The sequence below is a fragment of the Notothenia rossii genome, assembly GCF_949606895.1.
Source record: "Notothenia rossii genome assembly, chromosome: 6".
Classification (NCBI taxonomy): domain Eukaryota; kingdom Metazoa; phylum Chordata; class Actinopteri; order Perciformes; family Nototheniidae; genus Notothenia; species Notothenia rossii.
In genome coordinates, this window is record NC_136909.1 from 64,047,690 (window position 1) to 64,060,139 (window position 12,450).

At 40.7% G+C, this 12,450-nt stretch overlaps 1 protein-coding gene across 5 annotated transcripts in view; it reads left to right on the forward strand.

Moving 5' to 3' along the window:
- socs5b (suppressor of cytokine signaling 5b) overlaps positions 1–12,450 on the forward strand; it is a 51,823-nt gene that overhangs the window by 17,557 nt on the left and 21,816 nt on the right. For 2 of the 5 annotated variants that reach the window (XR_013809739.1, XM_079690334.1), the window contains one exon: positions 4,646–10,481. The gene's annotated coding sequence lies outside the window, so the exon portion shown is untranslated. Of the gene's footprint in view, positions 1–4,645; positions 10,482–12,450 lie in introns of those variants that run through there. The other 3 variants (XR_013809740.1, XR_013809741.1, XR_013809738.1) reach the window with 3 other exon arrangements.

The window sequence follows — 12,450 nt, forward strand, 5'->3', positions numbered from 1 at the left end:
TTATGACCTTTGCCCCCCACAGACCTCCAACTCCACCGTCCCACCTGTCCAACATCTGCTAGCCAAATGGAGTCCAGGTTCTGCTTGGCATAAATCTGATTAAAGTCCAACCCACCATTTATAAACCAGCCCCATCATCTCAAACACGCTTAACCTCCTGCTTCGACACCTCTTTACTTTTTCTATCTCCCCCTCCCCTCTGCTGCAGAGAAGTTGGGCCACATGCTAACAGTCAGTGAACGGCATCTGGACTGACCTCTTTTTTGTTTTGGTTGTTCTCTGGCAGAGACACTGGAAAATGTCAGTGGGCATGTCCTTTTAATTCCTCTGCCTCGCCCCCTCCCCCTCTTTCACTCTTTCTCCTTCTACATAGCTCTCTGCTTTTCTGATCCTACCTCAGTGTGTTTCTATGTACGTACCAGAAATCTTCAATAATGCAAAATACCTGTTACACGCCAAGTGTGGATACACGTTCTGAAAGTTCTTCCCAGGTCTCAGATTGACGCCAGGTAAACTCTACACATGGCCCATGGGTCTATTGGTTAAGTTCTCTGCAATTTAATCTACTTCCTCAATTTACAGAATCCGTGAACACAAATGTATAGTTTATTCAGATTACTGGCATGGTAAAGACAGAAAAAAACTGGGAAGAAAGTGGTAAATGCATCAATTTGAAGTGGCCATTAAGTCTGACAAACACGTTACATGGTCAAAAACATTTCTATAAGAATAAAAACCCTGCACTTTCAGAAACGATGCAAATGTAAACACATATCTTCACCAACTTCACAAGCGTTCACTAAAACCGTTGCATAAACAAAACTCTGCAAATACAAAACTCTGTAAATACAAAAGCACTGCATGCTCAAAACACAACGGAAAGGGGGACACTAAAAAGTGATGCACGCACTATCATTGTTGGCAGTTAGTCTATTTCAGGGAGTTAGTCTGTTTACATTTGAAATGAATAGGTTAGCTAGCTAGCTTACAGCAGATATGCAAAATTATCGGAAGGCATCATGCGATCATATTGTTAAATTTAAACCAATAAAACGTACATATTAGCTAACTTTCTCGTGAAAATGATTGTTTGGCAACTTTATAATCTCCCAGACCAATCGCTCCGGTCCTAGCTGTGTGCATCACATTTAAGTGTCCCCGTTTCAGTTGTGTTTTGAGCTTCTTTGAGCGTTTTGTGATGATAATGTTTCTTTTATGCAGCGCTTTTAGATTATCCTGTGCAAAAGCATTTTTCGTCAAGTTGGTGAATGTTTTCTTAATGCTACTCATGTGTTGTAAAGTTGGTGAAGATGTTTCTTCATGTGTTTTGGCACATTTTGTTTTTATATTTGCATCCTTTTTGAAACTGCAGCTTGTTTCTCCTAATGCAACTGTTTTGGGATGTTGTAGCGCGTGTAGGCCACCGTAGTCCACCGATCAAAAGAATCCAAGCATTGTTTTTAAGTTGTGACTATTTTCAGTGCTCACTGTCTGCTTACTTAGTTTGTAAAGCAAAGACTGCAATCCAAATATTGTTCAATATTTTAGTTGGAATGCTGTTCCAACTAAAATATTGGACAATATATATTATTACTTTTCTCATTCATAACTTTCATAATTCCAGAGATATAGCCCATCATTCATCACATTTTTTACATTTTAACTTTAACATTGCGCAGCTCGTTAACAGAGTGCGTGATGTCAGAGTTAGAGTGGAGGACAGTTTGAAATTTGCCTTCATATTTGTTTTAAAAAGGTTTGTCTCTCATTCAGAACAATGGAAACCTTTGATCTCTGCACACCTCGTTAGCTCAAATATAAACACCTGTGTCATGGAACACGATGATGTCATAACTCCAACTGACATGCTCAGAGCAGCAGACTTCAGATAATGCTTAATGGTCCTGCCATCAACAGCTCTACGTCAATTATGGGGTGTCATCATATGCCGTTTCCTCGCCATAAAAGACGATGTCGCTATAAATTAACTCCTATGAAAATGTACATTTTCGGGACAGTTTTGAGATTTCTTCAAATGCTGTTGCCATGGCAACACAATGCTCGCCATAAAACACGGTTTTCTCATAACTTCAGTGAAAATGCTTCAAACGGCCCAAAACTTCACAGGTTTGGTAACGATGCAGCAATCAACGCATCTAAGCGTATTATGGGATGTCATCAAATGCCGTTGGCATGGCGACAGATCATTCACGTTAATATAGTTCAAACTAAAAGGCCAGTCCCATACTGCTGCTTTCCCCCAAAGACATACCAGTTGAGTTCAATGCTTAAAGCAAATAAAAGCCTGGGCTATTAAAGGCAATTTTATGGTACATAAATGGCACAGGGGGATGTTTTGATTTTGAACCCATCCAGCTCAGATTGCTGGGTTTTAGTATGCCCAATCTATCCTTTTCTTCCCCTCTCATTCTGCTTCTCTGCTCCCATTTCTACCACTTTTCTTCTCTCCCATTCCCCTGTGTCCTTCTCCTGCAGTGCAGTGTATCATTGCTGCTTGGCTGGCCTCTGCGTAAACCCTGGGCTCGTTCAGCAGCCCTGCTTACTCTCACCCTCGGCCTCCCCGTCGCCAAGCGAGCCTCCGGAAAGTTCTCCTTCGCTCAGAGCGCTGGCATCGAGAGCCAAATCCATGTATGTGTTTATGGAGTTCTGACAAATTCCTTCCTCCTCGCTCCCTCTCTTGCGTTGCAAACTTGACATGCAAGCATTATATTTAATCCCTCATTCCCCGTGCAGGCAGAGGCATTGTGGTGGAGCAGCCATGGGGCCTGGAGCTGGAGCAATGGCCTCTGCGGTGGCTGGTGCACCATTATGGAGGCAGCAGGACAGGCGAGCGATGGGTCCAGATAGGCCTTGTGGTGGAGCTATGGGATATGTGGTGGAGATGTATTTTCTTACGACGGGGTACTGCATGGGTCACTGGCATTTGGAATACTGGTCTCTCTTTAATTAATTGAATTGTGAATAAGCTTCTCAAATCCACTGCGTGTTAGGTTCTCCCGCAGATATTAAAAAAACAAGGAAAAGGGGCCTGTGCCTGCTTTTGTGTTAACTAGATTTGGTGGTACCAAGCCACATCAAGTCTAAAGTAAAGCATTAAGATGCATATAAAGTTACCACACATAATGGTATACCACATATGAAGCTATAATTATAAATCAGTCCCACAATGACCCTGTTAGGAGACAGTTATGTCTTTGACCTGAGGGGAAATTACAGTCACAGAAAAGCCCTTGAAGCAATATAGTCCACCATATTGGGTTGATTTAGAGATGTCACCTTCTGAAAACAGAAAAGCAGCACAATAAATTAAACTGACTTTAAATGTTGGAAACAAGAACTAGAGCCTCAGGATGATTCACACAATGTCCCTGTTTGATCATCTAAAAGCATCTGAAAACCCATTTTAGAAGGGGTAAACTATGCCCGGAAATGTAACTTTCCCAAACAGAAAATCTGACAAGTAAATTGAGTAATGCATGAGAAGGTTTGCTGAGAATCTGCCCAAAGTTCTCTTTTTTGAATTCCTTACATGAATACTACCAACACTTTTCATGTGTTTAACGAAGTCCAACAACAAGAATGTAGAGTGCGCTGTTATTTTGTAAGTAGTGATGGATAGTCACTAAGTACATTTACTACTGTAGTACTGTAATCTGCTCCCCTCCAGTTCAGAGGAACATATTGTACTTTTAACAGCTTTAGTTACTTTGAAGATTTAGATAAATAGTTAAAAATATAATCAACAAATAATTAATTATTATAGGTTAAGGTAAAACATGATTGATACATTGGTGAAATTCAAGTTGCATGGCAGTATATGGGCTGTACGGAAACAAAAATGAAGTGTAACCTGAAAAACACATTTATGCATCAATAATTACAATGCAATAATGTTATATATATTATTCTGAAATTAGTACTTTACTTCGATGTTTATGCGTTTGCACTGTTAGGGTTAGGGTTAACCTTGAGCTGTCATGCAAGGCGTGGAGCGAAACAATAAGAACCAAAAAGAGAATGGGATGAGGTCAAGACAAGACAGCGAGAACTGAGGCTGTGTTGCGGTTTCCTCTTAAAGCGGCTTTTTCCGAGAAGTGTGAAGCAGCTAAGGGTGACCACAAAGGAGCCCAGATCTTCATCCAGGCCCCAGGGTCTCTTCTAGGACACCAGTGAACTCTCACACCCCACCCTCTCTGTTTCCCAGTGACTCACACAGCTGGGCAACCCACCCAGGTCGTGAGAGGTTCAATGGTTTTGTTAATGTGATGAGATATTTCCTCTGGTCCATATACGCTGTTTACATGCTGCTGACATGTTTTATTTTGTCTGGCAACTATGACACATATAACCCCGCTCCAGGGATAGAAATACAATATATGAGCTGCAGTGGTGTTGAATGATATCCTTTGACGTTCTATAAATGTTGAAGGAATGCCATATAGGAATGTTTACATTATTTTAAGTGCCTTACTAAGCCTTTTAGGGAAAATGCCCCTTTTCTGTACATCATATTCATTTACTAACTCTTTAGAAATAACTTTTTTTACCAAGCAATGCAATACTTTCAGCTTCAGTGGAAATCAGTTATTTTAGCTTCTGTTTCTTGTAATCTTTGTTTCCTCAGGTTCTTGGAGCTCTGTGTTCTTTTCTCGGCTCGACTTCACATCCTGCATGGGAGCTGCCCAAATCTACCACAGGTCATTGAGCAACTCCACTGGAGATGTTGGGTAACTTGCTCAAAGGCATCTGCAGATCTGAACCTGTGACTTCCTTGACTTCATCATACATTTTCTATCCACCCAGTACCAAGGTAATCTGACTCACGGTTTGCCCTTGTTTAATACTGTAAGCAATTGATTTCTCTGAAGCTTGGAATCATAATGAACTTGTTTTTTTTGTAGTTTTATTCTATTAACCCCTTATTATCATTGATCAATTAATGTATCGTAATAAATAATATATAATATAATAAATAATATTGTCTATATGTCACTGGGTGACATGTTGCTTCATTACTATGCACACGTAAACTGGTTTATTTTGAGTCAGGCCCACATACACCGTCCTGCTGCCCCAAATACTCCTTAGCGCACCAAGTGTGTATTAATACATGCCTTAAAATAGTCCCCCAGAAATTCACTATTTACTCCTGTTTGAGATACATTTGCTCAAAACTACAGCTTGTGGCTTTTTTAGGAAATGATTTATCTTTGTTTAACAGGGAACTAAATTATGTTTTTCATTAAAGATTTGCATCTTCAGTAGTAATGAATGGAAAAGTATGAAAATATTGAAACATCGACTTTTTGTGTATTTACATAGGGCTTTTGACATTAACACACTTTTGTAACAGTTTCACATCAAAAAAGTAACAAACATAGTGAGATTTAACTGTTAACCTCATTTTGACATTGTTACCATTCAGCCTGAACTCAACATTACTTTAATGGGTATAATAATAGATTACCTGAAATTAAAGAGAGGTAATTCTAATCTTCCTTTTTCCATTTCTTTCTTCTTCTTTGGTTTTTCGCTTTCACTTGAGCTTTAATTAGCAATTTCTTCTCTCTTTATTCCCCAATATGCTTTTGTTACATTTACTGTATTGTACATAATGAACTGAAAACTTACCCCAAATTGATAAAGAATATTGCAAAAAATCAATAAATAACAAAAAAACAAAGTTTTGAAGGACCTACATTTATAATGACAATAAAATGTAATTAGGTAGATAAATACATTTCGAATACATTCACAAACATAGAACAGAGTACGGCACACGTTCCTCACAATCGATCAGTCATTTTTCTATCACTGTAATTTAACACTTTCATGTCAGGACTTTTTCAACAAATTCTTAAAACATTTCCTAAATGTAGTATGTATAAGCTTTCTTCATGAGTTTTTAAACATTTTCAACCAGTGGCCAAGAGATTGGTTAACCACCATTCTCCAGCACAGAGTGATCGAGCGCCTGGCTTACGGTCGACACAGGTCAACCATTTTTCTTTCTCTATTACATACAGAACCATTCGTACTTATTCTACCAATGGAACACCATATGTTATCCTTTAAATGCACTTACAGTAGATTACGTTGCGTTATCAGTTAAAGTGACATGTATTTGGATGAACATGAGCTTGGACTCTCTCCACAGTGTTCTGCATACACCACCATGTATTTCAGCGCACTGTATTCAGTCCCTGATGACATGATGGATGCATGCACAGGTCAGTCACTGCACTTCCCTCTGCAGCTGCAGCTGGGGTGTGAACCACGCTGCTTGAATGCACACAGTCATTCTGCTGCCTGTTGAATGTATATTTGTGGAGGGATCTGTATAGTCGACTGTCCAAACTTTGTCTTGCACCGTCTCTTTGCTCTGCATGTGAAGTTTGCTTGTTGAGACTCTTTAAGGGGATTCTACGGTGACCGACAAGTGCAATCGCACTACTACAGCCGGAAATATTGACATTAGAAGAGCAGCTACAACAATTATTCAAATTTAAAACAGAATCTTTAAAAATGAACACTTTTTAAAAAAATGTTTAAATGCAACCAACAGTAATATGCTAACGTTAAGCTACAAGCAAACTACACAACGGTCACATTAAGGCAGACAAGTGTTCGGTGAGATGGTGTTTAATGTTGCTACCAACCGCCCTTTGCCAAGACTGGTAAAAACTTCAAAATTCAACTACAATGTTAAAATGTCTTACTTTAAGCACAGACTTTATTTCATGCATCTCAGAAAAACCAATTGGTAAACCCAATTGACAAAGGGAACCAGAAGTGTGAAAATGCCAACTCATTGCCGGGGTTTTTAGGACTCATTCTTCTACAGATGATGAATGGGAGACAGATTTTGTGGACCCAAAGAATGTGATTGGTTCTTTTTTCAATACCCAAGGGAGCTTCTTGAGTTCTCAGTTGTGAAACAGAAAAAGTCTCCATATACTAGGAACATTCCCCTGGGTGCTCTCAATTTCATCTGTAACATCTTTCCCAATTCATTGTCTATGGAGCAGCTCCACATGTTATACTTAACAACATCGCAAATTAGACATTAAGCATTCTTGTTTATTCAATTTGGGGACAGATGTTTGTGTTTACTTATATCTTTTAACTGATTTAGAACATAGTAGAAACATGTATGAATCTTGAAAATGGGTGTAGTTCCCTTTTAACTAGTTCGTAGAATTCAATGGCACTGTAACACTCTTAGTTAAAACAGTTGCTTTGTTTGCTGAATTGCTAATCTGAATTGGAAACATGAAATAATGGATTTGTTTTACAAGACAATTAATCTGTCCCAGATTAAAAGCAGAGCTGAATCACAGCCCCATGTGTCTTATGCTTTATATCTCTTCAGTGGATGTGAAGACACGGACAGTTCACTGGGGACCTGCTGTGCTTGGGCGTGTGAGGAATGGTGTGACGGTGGGAGTAAAGCACAGAGTGTTTGAGTCTGCTTGTGGTCATAAGCAGAGCGAGCCCTGGAACAGGAAATGACAGAACTGGGAGCAGAGGCTAAAAATAATGCTCGTTGTTAAAGGAGAATAGAGATGGGGAGGCAACGGAGTACAGCAAATATTATTGCAATTAAACCACAGGCCGAAAACCACGGCCTTCTTTCAGAGAAAAACCCAGGTGGCTGCCAAGGGCAAAATTGAGGAGATGGTCAGGAGTTGAAGTTCTCACAAACTGAGGCAAAGGTTGGGAGTTGGTGATGATGGTGATGGGCGGGGTGAGGGGGCTTCTGAGTAAAATTCCTGGGAAGTTATGCCACATTGCAGTGACTCAGAGAGGACAAGATGCTTCTTCTTTTTTTTTTTTGGGCCTTTTCGCAATGACTTCCAGCACCTCCTTCTCCTGACTTCACTATTGTTACCAAGAGAGGGAGGAGGAGGGGACAAGGAGGGATGTAATGTTGGCATCAAACTGACACAAACACCACTCCAGTTCACCTCCCCCTTTCCTAACCCCACTCACACACACACACACACACACACACACACACACACACACACACACACACACACACACACACACACACACACACACACACACACACACACACACACACACACACACACACACACACACACACACACTGGCAAGCTCAACACACCCTGGCACTCAGCGGTGCCGAGCTAAGAATGGAGCCCTCCTTCGACTCACGCAATGTGGTGTGCTGAAATTTCCTGCAATAAAAATCGTGATTGGGAAGATACCCATTCAAACGTGTGAGGAAAGAGGCGAAGTCCTGCCAGCCAGCCAGAATAAGAAAGAAAAGAAAAGGAGGAGGTAGAAGGCAAGATAGAAAGAAAAGTGAGAGGAAGCAAAGGAGGGGAGTTCGAGGGATATTCTCCTCGCTGACCACTGGATACCCTGCCACCCCTCTGCGAAAAAAAAAGAAGCACATTTTGTCTTCTTTTGTGTTCTTTCACACTACTCTTTTTCAAATCCTGTTTTCATTTAGCACATGGCAGCGCTCCCTCAAACTCTTGAGTTTCCCAAACCAAGAGCTATTTCCTGATTCACTCCCTCTCTCATATAATTATTCTGCTGGACCGTGTTCATCACTTCTGTTTTTTCAGGGCTTCTTTTCCAGCACTGGCTGTTCTGTACTCGGGGTGACATCACAGCCTCAATGGGGCAAAGGCGCTCCAGCTCGTACTAAAGGTCAGAGGTCAGGGCTGCTCCCACTCCTTCAGACATACTTAATCCCTTTTTGCTCTAGCATTATGTGTAGACCTGATGTCATTTAATGAAAAACTTTTAGATGAATTGGCCGAATGTCCTTGAATACGGTCATTTAAGGTAAAGATTTGAGTGAAGAATATCTTGAAAAATACAAAAACACGCAGGATTTGCTTTTTCTTCTTCAAAATGTGTATATCCTTGGTTTCAGGGGTGTATGAGGAGAGCTGGGGCTCTCAAGACATGTTCTGAGTTCAAGCGGGTCACATGATTAATATGTTAAGGGCCCTTGTTAAAGGCTGCGGTATTCACCTCATAAAGGGCCTCATTGTTCCCCGTTCACACACACACTGAGGCTTTTTATGCCATAACTATTCTGAATCACTCGTAATGTGCCCTCAAGACTGCTGTTAAAAGTGCACGCTCAGTCGCAAGCATTAGCGGGGCATTTTAGCCACTCAACCTGCGCACTGTGTGTTTTCTAGCCCTTCTTCCTGCTGTTGGTGTTAGACGTGTTAAGCTGCGTTGTTACCCGGCTCTCCCTCCCTCCCTCCCATCTGTGTGCTTCTGTCCTGGTTCCAGCTGTAAGGGTGTGGCTGCTGCTGGCACCACGAGAAACCTCCACCAACTCAGGGAAGTTGTGCTCATTAATTGACTGCTGAAGACGAGGCTGCGAGATAAGAGGCGGGCTGTTGACAGACATATAGGCGCACTCACATGTTATTGTGTGTGTATTAAAGCAATGACTGGGTTAGGTCAGGAAACTCATGTGCATTTAGGATTTTAATTTAGAGGGTGACAACATACGACAATCAAAGTACCACCAACCCATTTTTACAACATGTATCAAAGTAAATAAGGATACTATTTTATAAAACTACACTAATTTCTGGTATAGTAAACAAACATTATGTTTCTGCCCTGTAGGGGTCTCTCATAAAAACAGCAACAAGGACAGATTCTGCTGGCATCATGACGTAGCGTTGGATCATGGGAGTTTGTTATTGGCTTCATCAATTTATTCTGGTAAGGATTCCTTCATCGTTCATCGTTCATCGCTCAGGAGGTTTTTAGCAAGAGCCGGATTACATAAATGAAACCGGTTTCTCTGACAACTAACGACCCAGACGTCCTATCCTTAATCACCTTTAATAGTGTAAGACAAGCAGGATCTAAAAAGTGTTAAACTAAATAAAATTCCAAATCAATTTACTACAGCTACTTATTGACAACCACCTCAGTGTCATTACAGTTAACCAAATCAAACGGACTGTTACGGCCCGTCTACACTACAGGCATCAAAAGATCTTGAAGCTGGGCATGTCTGAGGCTTGGCGATTTCTCGCGACCAACAACCAATCAGGAATCTCATGCCTGCCCCCGGCATACAAAGCAAAAAAAGGCCCGCTTCTTCAACGAAGTAAACTGGATATAAACTCCCCAAACAGTTGAAAACCTACCAGTTTCACCAACTGTCTCTGCCACCTCCCGCCATGCCTGGTTCCTCCGGTTTAGGTCCCGGTAGGTGAACAGAGTACAGTCATACAGGACTGGGACACTTGCCACGGCAATGATTAATTTATCCTCCATTTTATGACATATGGAAAATAGTCAAGACCTGCGGTATCAGCATACACGCGGTTTGATTGGCTAGCGCTTGTACTGGCGGGAATTGCATAAACGGGATTTGATTGGCTGATGCCATAGATGCTCGTGATGCTTGCAAAGCCATGCCGTGCTCCCCACAATGCAGTTCGGCGAAGATAAAAAATCTTCTACGTCACCCCATTCAAGTGAATGGGCGAAGCGTTGAAAGCATTTTTCGATGCCTGTAGTGTAGACGGGCCGTTAGCTTGATTGAAAATTATGGATTTCTCTAGGCTAAAAAACAGTTTTAAAAATGTGGGATAATTTAAAGAAAAAGTTATCCCGCTAATCATAATGATAATCTGTGATTAATCATGATTAATTATGATCATGATTAGGGGTGACTTTTTGCCATCTCCCAGAAACTGGCGCATGGTTTGCCAAAATACATCTCCTCCTTCTTCACCTCAACTGAAGTACAATTGTGCCGTTACACAAGGTAGTGATGGTACTTTAAGTTTTTCAGTGGTCTCCATTCATTGCTATATATATGGAACATGTGGCGAATCCTCCACTTTCCTTGCTATCAACTTTTGATTTTTTCAGTTTCTGATACTCAAAGGGAACATTTTTTATTTGATCTCAAAAGTATTATTTAATACATAGTCTACTTATTTGATTGTAAGTGATTGGAACCATTCGTTGCCCGCCAAACATAACCACGGCAGTGGTCGCAGGGTTAAACGGGGACAGGAGATTATATATAGGACCAATCATACCAGCATTTATGACAGCCATATTTCACATTTAATGGAACTGTAGCAGTGCTTTGATGTTGAGTTCAAATTCGTACATACTGTTGACCGATAGCAAAGCTGCCTTGTTGACCACATAATGGGTGGTCACATTATGAGTCCAAAATGCTAGAAGCTAAATACCTCATGCAGTTTTATGATTGTCTTTTGGCAGAGTTAAAGAGGCAATGTCAAATTGAATAGTGTAATGGTTTAGAGTCAGTTTTGATACAGGGGCAGATAAATGTCATTATTGGGTGTTCTTTTTTTGTGTTCTTGTTTTATTTGTGGATTGGCGTGGAAACTTCCAATACTCTTCATACTGCAAACTTCCACTTACAAGGCCACTACTTTTTACATCATGGTTGGCCACAATTTGTGTTTTTAATTATGTGTTGTAGCCAGTAAGTGTATGTAGGACCCCTTTAAAGGTTTCTCATTTAAAGACGAACAACTGAGTTTAAAAAAACATTGGTTTGAAAGACAGCAGAGACTGTGTTTCAAACCAACTCATAGCATTAGCTTAATTAGCTAGCTAGCAAGGGTACATTTGTTTAAAAATAGGGCTACTTTGAATTTTGATGGGTGAAGAAAGCTTAACCTGTGTTGCAAACATTGTTAAGGCTCTCCCTCTGCCACTACATTTGGTATCATATATGTCCCCAACAGAGCTTTTGGTTTTGGTTTGATATGCAATGTTGCTAGTTAGACTTGTTGTGCTATAATGACAAATGACAATAAAGGAGGCTGGAATTCATTGTGGAAAACCACGTTATGACAGCCTTTGACTTGGAATTATGTACATTTACATTTTGCAAACCCTCAGACTCTCTGTAAAAAACAAACCGAAACAGAATAAGATTGCATCGGAATATTTCTGTCTTCCTGCATTACATATTTAAGTTGATGTTTTGCTGGAGTACGTAGTGTATAGAAAGAAAGACTTTAAAATCCTTCCAGCTTTCCTCTTCATGTTTTCACTTATAGCTATAGCTAGCCTGCAGACTAGGCTACACTATGTACAGTAATAGCAGTAGAAAACCTATACCAGTCTCGGGGTTATTAAGTGTGAATGCAAATGCTGATCTGAGTCGAGACAGCACATTGGAGGTTGCTATGTAAAATATAGTATGCATGTGTCTTAAGTTGGAGAGCATGTATGTCTACATGAGTCTAAGTATGTGTGTGTGTCGCCTTACAGTGATTGGCTGGTGCTGAAAATGCATCTGCTCCATGGGGTTAGCGTAGCGTGCCGGGGGTCAGAGCGGGGCTTAGCACAGATGACCATAATAAATAGCAAGCAGCCTATTTAGACCAGCTGCCATCACCATGGTTACGACCACCA